Source organism: Lepidochelys kempii, chromosome 5 (assembly GCF_965140285.1).
Source record: "Lepidochelys kempii isolate rLepKem1 chromosome 5, rLepKem1.hap1, whole genome shotgun sequence".
In the NCBI taxonomy this organism is placed as follows: Eukaryota; Metazoa; Chordata; order Testudines; family Cheloniidae; genus Lepidochelys; species Lepidochelys kempii.
The window spans coordinates 100,368,393-100,380,211 of record NC_136384.1 but is presented as its reverse complement, the minus strand read 5'-3'; the positions used below and the strand labels follow the sequence as shown (position 1 = coordinate 100,380,211).

General features: G+C 44.3%; 1 protein-coding gene across 4 annotated transcripts in view; it reads left to right on the top strand.

Moving 5' to 3' along the window:
• The first annotated feature begins 5,593 nt into the window (after positions 1-5,593).
• The window catches only part of TJP2 (tight junction protein 2), a 94,304-nt gene continuing 88,078 nt past the window's right edge, over positions 5,594-11,819 (top strand). The window contains exons 1-2 of one of the 4 annotated variants that reach the window (XM_073345179.2): positions 5,594-5,681; positions 6,168-6,321. The gene's annotated coding sequence lies outside the window, so the exon portion shown is untranslated. Of the gene's footprint in view, positions 5,682-5,893; positions 5,988-6,167; positions 6,322-11,819 lie in introns of those variants that run through there. The other 3 variants (XM_073345178.2, XM_073345180.2, XM_078852885.1) reach the window with 3 other exon arrangements.

Here is an 11,819-nt window from a genome sequence, read left to right as displayed (position 1 = left end):
ACTGAAGTTACATAAATGCGAAGTGATTACTTCTGCAGTGGTTGCTCTTACAGTACTGACAACCATTTATCTCACATATTCATTCCTTATGTAAGGATGAGATATTTCTCCACAGGCAGTTTTCTCCTTGAACATCAGACACGCAGATTGTCTTGATCTCTTCTTAGTTTCTTAAACTTTTTTGTTTATTGTACAGATTCTGCTCAAAATTTGGACACTGAGGGTGGATTTTTCAAAAGCGCTTAGTAGTGTTGGCCTAATGTTTGCTCTCACTGATGACAATGGGAGTTTTACCATTGGCAGAGTTAGATTAATGGGGAACACTTTTCAAAATTCCTCGTTTAAAATTTTGTGTATGTCTGAAATTCAGTTTTCCTTATTTTATCACATGCATGGTCACCTGTGCTGATTGTACTCAAGCTGTTAGGTATTTCAATAACAAAGGTTTTAATTAAACTGGGGGAGCTGGGGACTGCCAGATAGCTATGAGAACCAGGGTTTAATTTCCAGGTACAACATGATTCAGACAGCAAAACTAAAATTGTGCCTTGATACATCATATTCTAAGTTCTTTGGGCAGAGGTTCTGTCGTTCTCGGTGCTTTGTATAGTGTCTATCACAATGAGGGCCCTGATTATAAATAAATACAAAAGAGGGTGCCAGATTGCTGCAACCTCTGATCTATCCCTCTGCACTAAGGCCACAATGTGTTTACACAGTTGATGAGTACTATTACCATGAGGATAGGTACTAAAGCTCCTCTTGTCTCTTGCTCACTTTGCTTCAGTTGTGGCATCATGCTCTCAGACAAAAGTGCTAAATTCAAAAAGGCTGAAAATAGGTTAAGAAAAGCCCCAATTTATCGGTTCATAATTTCTTTAGGTCCACTAGTTTCACAGAATGAAAGATCCCAGCCCTGAAGAGTTTACAGTCTAAATAATGGATAAGACTGACAAGTGAGGATATACACAGTAGAGCTGTGTGAATAACTGATTTTTTTTTTTTAATTTATTTTCTGGCTGGACCAAAACATTTTTAAAGACCCAGTTTGGATTGACCCACAACAAAAATGTCAAGGTTTTGATTAAACAAAAAAGTTGGGAGGGGGGATTGTGGGGGTTTTTTGGTTGAACAAAACATTTAGTTTCAAAGGTTTTTTTTAACTTTTTTTTAAAAAATTGAAGTAAAAATCAAAATGAAAATTTGTTTTAAATTAAACATTTCATTTAGGAAGTGGTGAAATTAAACAGCATTTCTTCAGAATTTTTTTCGTGTGTGTGTGTTTGGTGGGGCAGAGGGCAATACATGATTAGTGTTGTTTTTTCCCAAAACAATACAGCAAATTTGACATGAATTCACAAATTGTTTTAGTCAATCTGAATATGTTTAAAAAAAATTTCAGCTGAAAAATTTGACCTCACTCTTATAAGCAGGAATAGGGCAGGGAGAGTAATGAAATGGGATAGAGAGATCAAATTGGATTGTTAGTTTGGTTTAGGCATGTGTTGGGTTCAGTTTTGTGTGTCTGAGCATAAACCACTCAAGTTTGTAGGGTGTTGTAGAAGTGAGTTCTTGGGAATGTTGTAGATGTTTAACAAAACAGTTTTTGGAAGAGTATTCAAAATATAAAGATCAGCATAGGAAGAGCAGAGAATGCTGTGTGAAAAAGAAGTCAAAGGCAGTTGGAGGTGGGCAAGGCAAAAGGGGACATGAAAGAATAGGTTGGTGACATAGGTGCAAGTTGCATGATGTGTGCTTTGCAAGTAAGGACAAGAAGTTTTAAATTTGCTACACACAGCTATCTGGAGCTGTCGTGATCTATCATGTGGATGTTCCATAAATAGGAATGATTTGCACACTATTGAGATTTTTTTAAACTGTAGGAAGACAAGGAAAAATTGTTCATATCTGTTCTCATGTTCCAGACTATGCATATGTTACAGAATGTTGAATTACCTGCAGTTACAAGATAAAGTGCTCACAGTCAGAAATTGGAAGGGTCCCCATCCCCTACAGAAGATGACAGCAGATACCAGAGACGATGGAAAAATAATATACATAGGGCTGGGAACAAAAAAGAGACTTTATTTATTTGCACCCCTTTCCTGGGCTTCCTCTGGAAGATTGACAGGCATAATATCTAGAGAAAGAAAATGTTTAAAACAAGCTCCTCAGCAGGGTAGCTAACCTCTCTAAGTTGCTGAATTATTTTATCAGTTTGTGTTTTGGTAATTGTGTAACACTAAAATCAAAATGGTACAATGAATGATTTTGTAGATGTTAATTCACTGATCTTGACTCTGCTCCCCTTACTAATTAATATTTTCTGTTCTGTTTGTCTTATTCTATATAAAACACTTTAAGAATAGCACATACACTTTCATAGCACTCTTCATCTTTAAAGCACTTAGAAACCATTAACAAATCCTCATGACACTCCCATGAGTGAGAAATATTGTCCCCATTTTTCAGATAGAAGATTATATATAGAGTTGTTAACTTTTATTAAGGAAAAAGGAATCAGCTACCAAAAAACATGTGAAGCAAGTAATGTGAAGGGTCAGACAAACTCAGGAAAGCAAGGACATTCAGAGACTCCACTCTCCATTATCTGGTCCCATGTTGCCTGAGCATTGCAGTTGGTTATCCAAACCTCATCTTAGAGCTAACTGAAGTAGCTGAAGGAAAACAATGAGTTCATTAACCCTGAGTGTCAACATTAACTTTTGTTTGTTTTGCAGGTGCGGGTTTTTTTGGGGGGGGGAGGGGGTGTTAGTGACATTAATGGACTTAAATTTGGGTTAATGATTGACTATACTTACAAGCAGGACTTCTAAAAATATTTTAATGCAGTGATATGTTGTCTTAATAGAGGCAAGATCCTTCTGTCTGCTGTGCTTAGTTTCCAAGTCAAGTGGTTTAATTAAAAACACTGTCTCATTCTTTCTGTTCACTGCATGCATATTACACCACATTTAATCAAAAAGCAGTTCTGTGAGCCCATGCTCTTGGGAATTCTGAGAATTTCTAAACTTTGGCAACTGCTGCAAAGTGACCTGACTAGCAACTGCACTGCAAATTATTAAAAGTGTTCATTAAGCCTGTACAGGGTAAAGTCCACCAGCTACAATACATTGTTTTATAAAACTGTTGTTGGGGATTAAACTGTTTGATTTGGGAGAAGTTTGCTTAAATGGGAACGGTGAAGCAAATTAGCCAACAAATGGTGATGTTTATTGCTCCTTTATGATGTGTAAATATTACTTTTTAAAAAAAAACATTTTTCACATTAGGACTATCAGGTCTTAACTCTCCCTTTTCAGTTGGAGAACTTTTGTAAAAACCTGGAAAATCTGAAAAAGCTGAAATATCTGGAATTACAGCTTGAAGCACAGGCTGATTTGGGAAGTTTAGGCTTCAGGATCATGTCTGGAAGAGCTGGAGGGTTCAATTACACTTTTTAGCCTGCAACTTGAGCTGCTTTGCCTCAGACTGATATCAGAAGTTTCCACCTGGAGCTATGATGTCACCACCCAGGTAATCCAAAGGTTGCTCAAGTCCACCAGCAAAACAGAGTAAAGTCATTCATAATTCTTCTGTACTAAAGGCAGAGAATAAAATACAAACATCTGAGGCCAATATTATATACCCTGAAAGGAGCAAAGGAACCAAGCCATTTTTAAAAACATAACAGCAAAACTGTCCTAAAATAAGAGGTTTTCAATAACGTGTGATCCCAAATTCATAACCGCACGTAGCTAGAGCTTTAAAAACATGCAAGTACAAGGGATAGAATGGCAGCAGGTACTGGGATGTAGGCTAGAGACACTCCATCAGTTTGAATCTGTCTTAGACCTGAAATAAATGAAAATGTAATGCCATTTAATGGCTGCTCAGTGACATGCTATCAGCTGATGCTCTCAGTCCAATTCCTGGAGATCATTTGTTCACAGAGTGGACTTAACTGGTACCGTTAGCAGACTCAACAGAGGTCAGTGTGCGACATGCATTAAGCATGAACTACCATCCAAGGGGTGAGGAAAGACAGTTGCAGGGCAGAGCAGGTAAAATTAGCCCATGTTCTGCTCTGCAAAGAGTTACAAAGTGATCTCACAAAACTGGGCAATAAAATGGCAGATTAAATTCAATGTTAATAAATGCAAAGTAGTGCATTGGAAAACATAATCCCAACTATAAATACAAAATGATGGGGGTCTAAATTTGATGTTACCACTCAAGAAAGAGATCGTGGAGTCATTGTGGATTGTTCTCTGAAAACATCTGCTCAATGTGCAGCAGCAGCCAAAAAAGCTAACAGAATGTTAGGAACCATTAGGAAAGAGAGAAATCCATATATAATCCACGGTATGCCCATACCTTGAATACTGAGTGCAGTTCTCGCCACCCTGTCTCAAAAAGATATATTAGAATTGGAAAAGGTACACAGAAGGGCAACAAAAATGATTAGGGGTATGGTAGGGCTTCCATATGAGAGATTAATAAGACTGGGACTTTTCAGCATGGAAAAGAGATGGCTAAGAGGGGATATGATAGATATCTTTTAAATGAGAAAGTGAATAAGGAAGTGCTATTTACTCTTTCACATAACAAGGACCCAGGGTCATCCAATGAAATTAATAGGCAGCAGGTTTAAGACAAACAAAAGGAAATGCTTCTTCACACAACAGAGTCAACCTGTGGAACTCTGCGGGAGGATGTTGTGAAGGCCAAAACTATAATAGGGATCAAAAAAGAACTAGATAAATTCCTAGAGGATAGGTCCATCAATGGTGATTAGCCAGGATGGGCAGGGATGCAACCCCATGCTCTGAGCGTCCCACGCCTGTTTGCCAGAAGCTAGGAGTGGATGACGGGATGGATCACTCCATGAGTGCCTGTTCTGTTCATTCCTTCTGAAGCACCTGGCACTGGCCATGTCAGAAGATTGGATACTGGGCTAGATGGACTATTGGTCTGACCCAGTATGGCCGTTCTTATGTTCTTGTACTTGTTCAGTGACTAAACACAGCCAACAGCTGTCAAATCAGCAGTGCTTTTTAAGATTAGTATGATTTGTAGAGGCTTCAATAGAGATCAGTCCCCAAAGGAAGGAGATTGCAATCTACATAGACAAAGGGAGGGGAAACAGGCACATAGAGGTGAAGTGATTTGCCACAGGTTACACTGTAGCAGAAACTGGATTAGAACTCATCTCTCCTAAATCCCAGGCTCACCCTATTTTATGGATTACACTCCCTCTCAAACACTTCCTAACGAAAAAATTATCAAACTTTTACGCTGTAAAGCCAAGTAGTCAAAGATCAGGGAAGACAGGGCAGTTTTTCTGATATTTTATTTTGAAATGAATATATTTGTGATTTGGAATTTAACGTAGATTTTAGGGGAGGGGAGACTCCTCACAAACTTTTCCGCTCACGTATGAGGCAAAAGTGTCAGCAAGAGGGTGAGTTTCAGGTCGAAACAATGATGGTTTTAGTGGCTCAGTAGATACCATACAGTGACTAAGCGCCAAGAGGAGTTGCTTTCCTGATCGCACCTATTGTACCCGGGTTTTGAACCGGTATTTCCTGTTCCACTCTCTCCAGCCAGAGCCAGGAGCGGGGGTGGCCAGAGGGAGAAGCTGCCAGTAAATGGCAGGAAGAGAAGGCACCGAGTCTGGGGTAAGTGAGCGGATCGGCTGAGGCTCTGTTTTGGTGTAGGATCAGCTGAGAGCCGAGTGCGTGCTGGAAAGTTTGTGAGAGTTTCCAGGCAGGATCCCTGCACTTCAGGGGCGATTTGCTCAGCCGGCGGAAGGCCAGGAGCTGGGCTAATCAAACGCAGGCGAAGCGTGAACGCCCAGTCCGGTGGCGTGCGCAGGACTGGGGCACAAACCTCCGGCGGGCAGCGCTTCCGTGCACGGGAGCTCCCGGCTCCACCTCCCTTCCCGCTCGCTGGGCGACAAGCGAGGGCCTGGCCGGGCGCGGGAGGTGAGACTCGAGCGGCAGGTGCCTGCTGGGCTTTCCCTGGATCGCTCCAAAGGGCTGGGCCCGCTCCCAGCCCGGGCCCCGAGCGGCGCGCTCACCTGCCCTGCTGGAGACGGCGAACGCCGCGGCCCTGGATTAAACACCTCCCCCTGCCCTCCCTCCTTTTCCCTCTGCCTCCAACAGGAAATAGCCTGACTCAGAGACACACTGCAGCCGCACCGCCTTCCCCAGACGTGCCAGGCTGCAAGGGGGCCGGCGAGCGCTCAGCTCCACAAGGTGCGCGGGCTGCTGCAGGGTCTGTCCGCTGCGGGCGCCTTTCCAGCCGGCTCAGCGCCAGGTATGTCACTTACCTGGGCGAGCGGGAGAGGGGCTGAGCCTTTGGGCTCCCATTTGAAGCGGCTTCTTTGCTTAACTTTTGCTTCCAACACCCTCTCCCTCCCCCGCCCCCCCCCGAGTTTAGTCCTTAGGGGAAACAATGGGGGAGTGTGTGCGCGGGGCTATTGCGGGACAGGGAAGCGAAGGATGTTTTTCCCACTCACCCACGTGTGCGCTAGGCGCTTCGCTTGTTTGTTAGCCGGGACTCTTCCAGCGTAGGTGACGCTGGCAGCAGGAGGGGGAAGGAATTGTTCCCGTTTGTTTGTTTCTGTTCCCGTCCAACCCCTGTTTAGAATAGCTCCTTGTGCAGAGGTGCGCAAAGCAACCTCCTGATTTTTGGGGAGGGTTGGAACTGAACATCCGGCTGCTGGCGCTGTGCAATGGGGCTGAACAAAACCTCTGTTCACCAGCCGGTGGCAAAGTTCTGCTCCGGAGCCCGGCTTCCCTAAACGTTGGGCATATCTCTGATCTGGATCGGGAATCTGCGTCTCACCCCCATCTCTGCTTTCCTGCCCTTTTGTGGGCGTGCGCCGTGGTTGAGAGAAGCCTTGATTGGGTGTGTGTGGCTGGCTGCACATTGCTCTCTGTTTAGCCTCATGTTAAATAGGCAGGCTGCCTGCCCCTGGCGACAGGAGGGAGGGGCTCGTCTTCCTGGCTCATACTACCAACCTCTCCTCTAGGGAGTGTGAATAGCGAGAATCTGATTTACAGATGATCTTTACTTTAACAGGATTATGGGCCTATATGTTTCTGTTTGCACATTAAGTACTTTCAGGGAGACTATGATACTAGGTGGGAAGAGCTGTCACTGAGGAGTCAGATAGGCTTTGTTAGTTTTCTTTCTTGGAGGGCGGAGGAGAAGCGCACACCAAAATAATAGGGATTTAGAATGTCTTTACAATACAAGTTTCAGAGTAGCAGCCGTGTTAGTCTGTATTCGCAAAAAGAAAAGGAGTACTTGTGGCACCTTAGAGACTAACCAATTTATTTGAGCATAAGCTTTCCTGAGCTACAGCTCACTTCATCGGATGCATTCAGTGGAAAATAGAGTGAGGAGATTTATATACACCCAGAACATGAAAAATGGGTGTTTATCATGCACACTGTAAGGCATCTGAAGAAGTGAGCTGTAGCTCACGAAAGCTTATGCTCTAATAAATTGGTTAGTCTCTAAGGTGCCACAAGTCCTCCTTTTCTTTTTGCGAATACAGACTAACACGGCTGTTACTCTGAAAACTGTAAGGAGAGTGATCACTTAAGATGAGCTATTACCAGCAGGAGGGTGGGGAGAAAACCTTTTGTAGTAATAATTAAGGTGGGCCATTTCCAGCAGTTAACAAGAACGTCTGGGGCGGGGGGGGGGGGGAAGAGAGAGAATAAACAAGGGGAAATAGTTTTACTTTTTGTAATGACTCAACCACTCCCAGTCTCTATTCAAGCCTAAATTAATAGTATCCAATTTGCAAATTAATTCCAATTCAGAAGTCTCTCCTTGGAGTCTGTTTTTGAAGGTTTTTTTTGGTTGAAGAATAGCCACTTTTAGGTCAGAAATCGAGTGACCAGAGAGATTGAAGTGTTCTCCGACTGCTTTATGAATGTTAAAATTCTTGACATCTGATTTGTGTCCATTTATTCTTTTACGTAGAGACTGTCTGTCTAGTTTGCCCAATGTACATGGCAGAGGGGCATTGCTGGCACATGATGGCATATATCACATTGGTGGATGTGCAGGTGAACGAGCCTCTGATAGTGTGGCTGATGTGATTAGGCCCTATGATGTGTCCCCCGAATAGATATGTGGACACAGTTGGCAACGGGCTTTGTTGCAAGGATAGGTTCCTGGGTTAGTGGTTCTGTTCTGTGGTGTGTGGTTGCTGGTGAGTATTTGCTTCAGGTTGGGGGCTGTCTGTAGGCAAGGACTGGCCTGTCTCCCAAGATTTGTGAGAGCGATGGGTCATCCTTCAGGATAGGTTGTAGATCCTTGATGATGAGTTGGAGAGGTTTTAGTTGGGGGCTGAAGGTGACGGCTAGTGGCGTTCTGTTATTTTCTTTGTTGGGCCTGTCCTGTAGTAGGTGACTTCTGGGTACTCTTCTGGCTCTGTCAATCTGTTTCTTCACTTCAGCAGGTGGGTATTGTTGTTGTAAGAATGCTTGATAGAGATCTTGTAGGCGTTTGTCTCTGTCTGAGGGGTTGGAGTAAATGGCACTTGTATCATAGAGCTTGGCTGTAGACAATGAATCATGTGGTGTGGTCTGGGTGAAAGCTGGAGGCATGTAGGTAGGAATAGCAGTCAGTAGGTTTCCGGTATAGGGTGGCGTTTGTGTGACCATCGCTTATTAGCATCGTAGTGTCCAGGATCTCTTGTGTGGACTGGTCCAGGCTGAGGTTGATGGTGGGATGGAAATTGTTGAAATCATGGTGGAATTCCTCAAGGGCTTCTTTTCCATGGGTCCAGATGATGAAGATGTCATCAATATAGTGCAAGTAGAGTAGGGGCTTTAGGGAACAAGAGCTCAGGAAGCGTTGTTCTAAGTCAGCCATAAAAATGTTGGCGTACTGTGGGGCCATGCAGGTACCCATTGCAGTGCCACTGATTTTAAGGTATACATTGTCCCAAATGTAAAATAGTTATGGGTAAGGACAAAGTCACAAAGTTCAGCCACCAGGTTTGCCGTGACATTATCGGGGATAGTGTTCCTGACGGCTTGTAGTCCATCTTTGTGTGGAATGTTGGTGTAGAGGGCTTCTTCATCCATAGTGGCCAGGATGGTGTTTTCAGGAAGATCACCGATGGATTGTAGTTTCCTCAGGAAGTGGTGTCTCGAAGGTAGCTGGGAGTTCTGGTAGCATAGGGCCTGAGGAGGGAGTCTACATAGCCAGACAATCCTGCTGTCAGGGTGCCAATGCCTGAGATGATGGGGCATCCAGGATTTCCAGGTTTATGGATCTTGGGTAGCAGATAGAATACCCCAGGTCGGGGCTCCAGGGGTGTGTCCGTGTGGATTTGTGTTTGTGCTTTTTCAGGGAGTTTCTTGAGCAAATGCTGTAGTTTCTTTTGGTAACCCTCAGTGGGATCAGAGGGTAATGGCTTGTAGAAACTGGTGTTGGAGAGCTGCCGAGCAGCCCCTTGTTCATATTCCGACCTATTCATGATGACAACAGCACCTCCTTTGTCAGCCTTTTTGATTATGATGTCAGAGTTGTTATTACACAGTACTAATATTGGTAACAACAGCACTTGGAATTAAACAGATGAAGTTTCAGACAAGATTTAAAAACTGAGATTGTTTCTAAGGTAGTTGGAAGCCTCTAAACCCCAAGGTTGGGCCCCCATAGAGGCAACCACAAATCTACTTTGATTAAACTCTGGATGTGACAGAGCATGGGTACAAGGAGCCCATTGAGATTAACTAGAATCACAGAATATCAGGGTTGGAAGGGACCTCAGGAAGTTATCTAGTCCAACCCCCTGCTCAAAGCCGGACCAATCCCCAACTAAATTATCCCAGCCAGGGCTTTGTCAAGCCTGACCTTAAAAACCTCAAAGGAAGGAGATTCCACCACTACCCTAGGTAACGCATTCCAGTGCTTTACCACCCTCCTAGTGAAAAAGTTTTTCCTAATATCCAACCTAAACTTCCCCTACTGCAATGTGAGACCATTACTCCTCGTTCTATCATCTGCTACCACTGAGAACAGTCTAGATCCATCCTCTTTGGAACCCCCTTTCAGGTAGTTGAAAGCAGCTATCAAATCCCCCCTCAATCTTCCCTTCTGCAGACTAAACAATCCCAGTTCCCTCAGCCTCTCCTCATAAGTTATGTGTTCCAGTCCCCTAATCATTTTTGTTGCCCTCTGCTGGACGCTTTCCAGTTTTTCCCCATCCTCCTTGTAGTGTGGGGCCCAAAAGTGGACACGCTACTCCAGATGAGGCCTAAACAATGTCGAATAGAGGGGAAAGATCACGTCCCTCGACCTGCTGGCAATGCCCCTACTTATACAGCCTAAAATGCCATTAGCCTTCTTGGCAACAAGGGAACACAGTTGACTCATATCCAGCTTTTTGTCCACTGTAACCCCTAGGTCCTTTTCTGTAGAACTGCTGCCTAGCCATTCAGTCCCTAGTCTGTAGCAATGCATGGGATTCTTCCATCCTAAGTGCAGAACTCTGCACTTGTCCTTGTTGAAACTCATCAGATTTCCTTTGGCCCAATCCTCTAATTTGTCTAGGTCCCTTTGTATCCTATTCCTACCCTCCAGCATATCTACCACTCCTCCCAGTTTAGTGTCATCTGCAAACTTGCTGAGGGTGCAATCCACACCATCCTCCAGATCATTTATGAAGATACTGAACAAAACCAGCCCCAGGACCGACCCTTGGAGCACTCCGCTTGATACTGGCTGCCAACTAGATATGAAGCCATTGATCACTACCCGTTGAGCCCAATGATCTAGCCAGCTTTCTATCTACCTTATAGTCCATTCATCCAGTCCATACTTCTTTAACTTGCTGGCAAGAATACTGTGGGAGACCGTATCAAAACCTTTGCTAAAGTCAAGGACTAAAACGTCCACTGCTTTCCCCTCATCCACAGAGCCAGTTATCTCATCATAGAAGGCAATTAGATTAGTCAGGCATGACTTGCCCTTGGTGAATCCATGCTGACTGTTCCTGATCACTTTCCTCTCCTCTTCGTGCTTCAGAATTGATTCCTTGAGGACCTGCTCCGTGATTTTTCCAGGGACTGAGGTGAGGCTGACTGGCCTGTGGTTCCCCGGATTCTCCTTCTTCCCTTTTTGTAAAGATGGGCACTACATTTGCCTTTTTCCAGTCATCTGGGACCTCCCCCAATCACCATGAGTTTTCAAAGATAATGGCCAATGGCTCTGCAATCACATTCACCAACTCTTTTAGCACCCTCGGATGCAGAGCATCCGGTCCCATGGACTTGTGCTCGTCCAGCTTTTTTAAATAGTCCCGAACCACTTCTTTCTCCACAGAGAGCTGGTCACCTCCTCCCCATGCTGTGCTGCCCAGTGCAGTAGTCTCGGAGCTGACCTTGTTCGTGAAGACAGAGGCAAAAAAAGCATTCAGTACATTAGCTTTTCCCAAATCCTCTGTCACTCTCCCTCATTCAGTAAGGGGCCCACACTTTTCTTGACTTTCTTCTTGTTGCTAACATACCTGAAGTCCAGCGAAGGGCAACAAAAATGATTAGGGGTCTAGAACACATGACTTATGAGGAGAGGCTGAGGGAGCTGGGATTGTTTAGTCTGCAGAAGAGAAGAATGAGGGGGGATTTGATAGCTGCTTTCAACTACCTGAAAGGGGGTTCCAAAGAGGATGGCTCTAGACTGTTCTCAATGGTAGCAGATGACAGAACGAGGAGTAATGGTCTCAAGTTGCAGTGGGGGAGGTTTAGATTGGATATTAGGAAAAACTTTTTCACTAAGAGGGT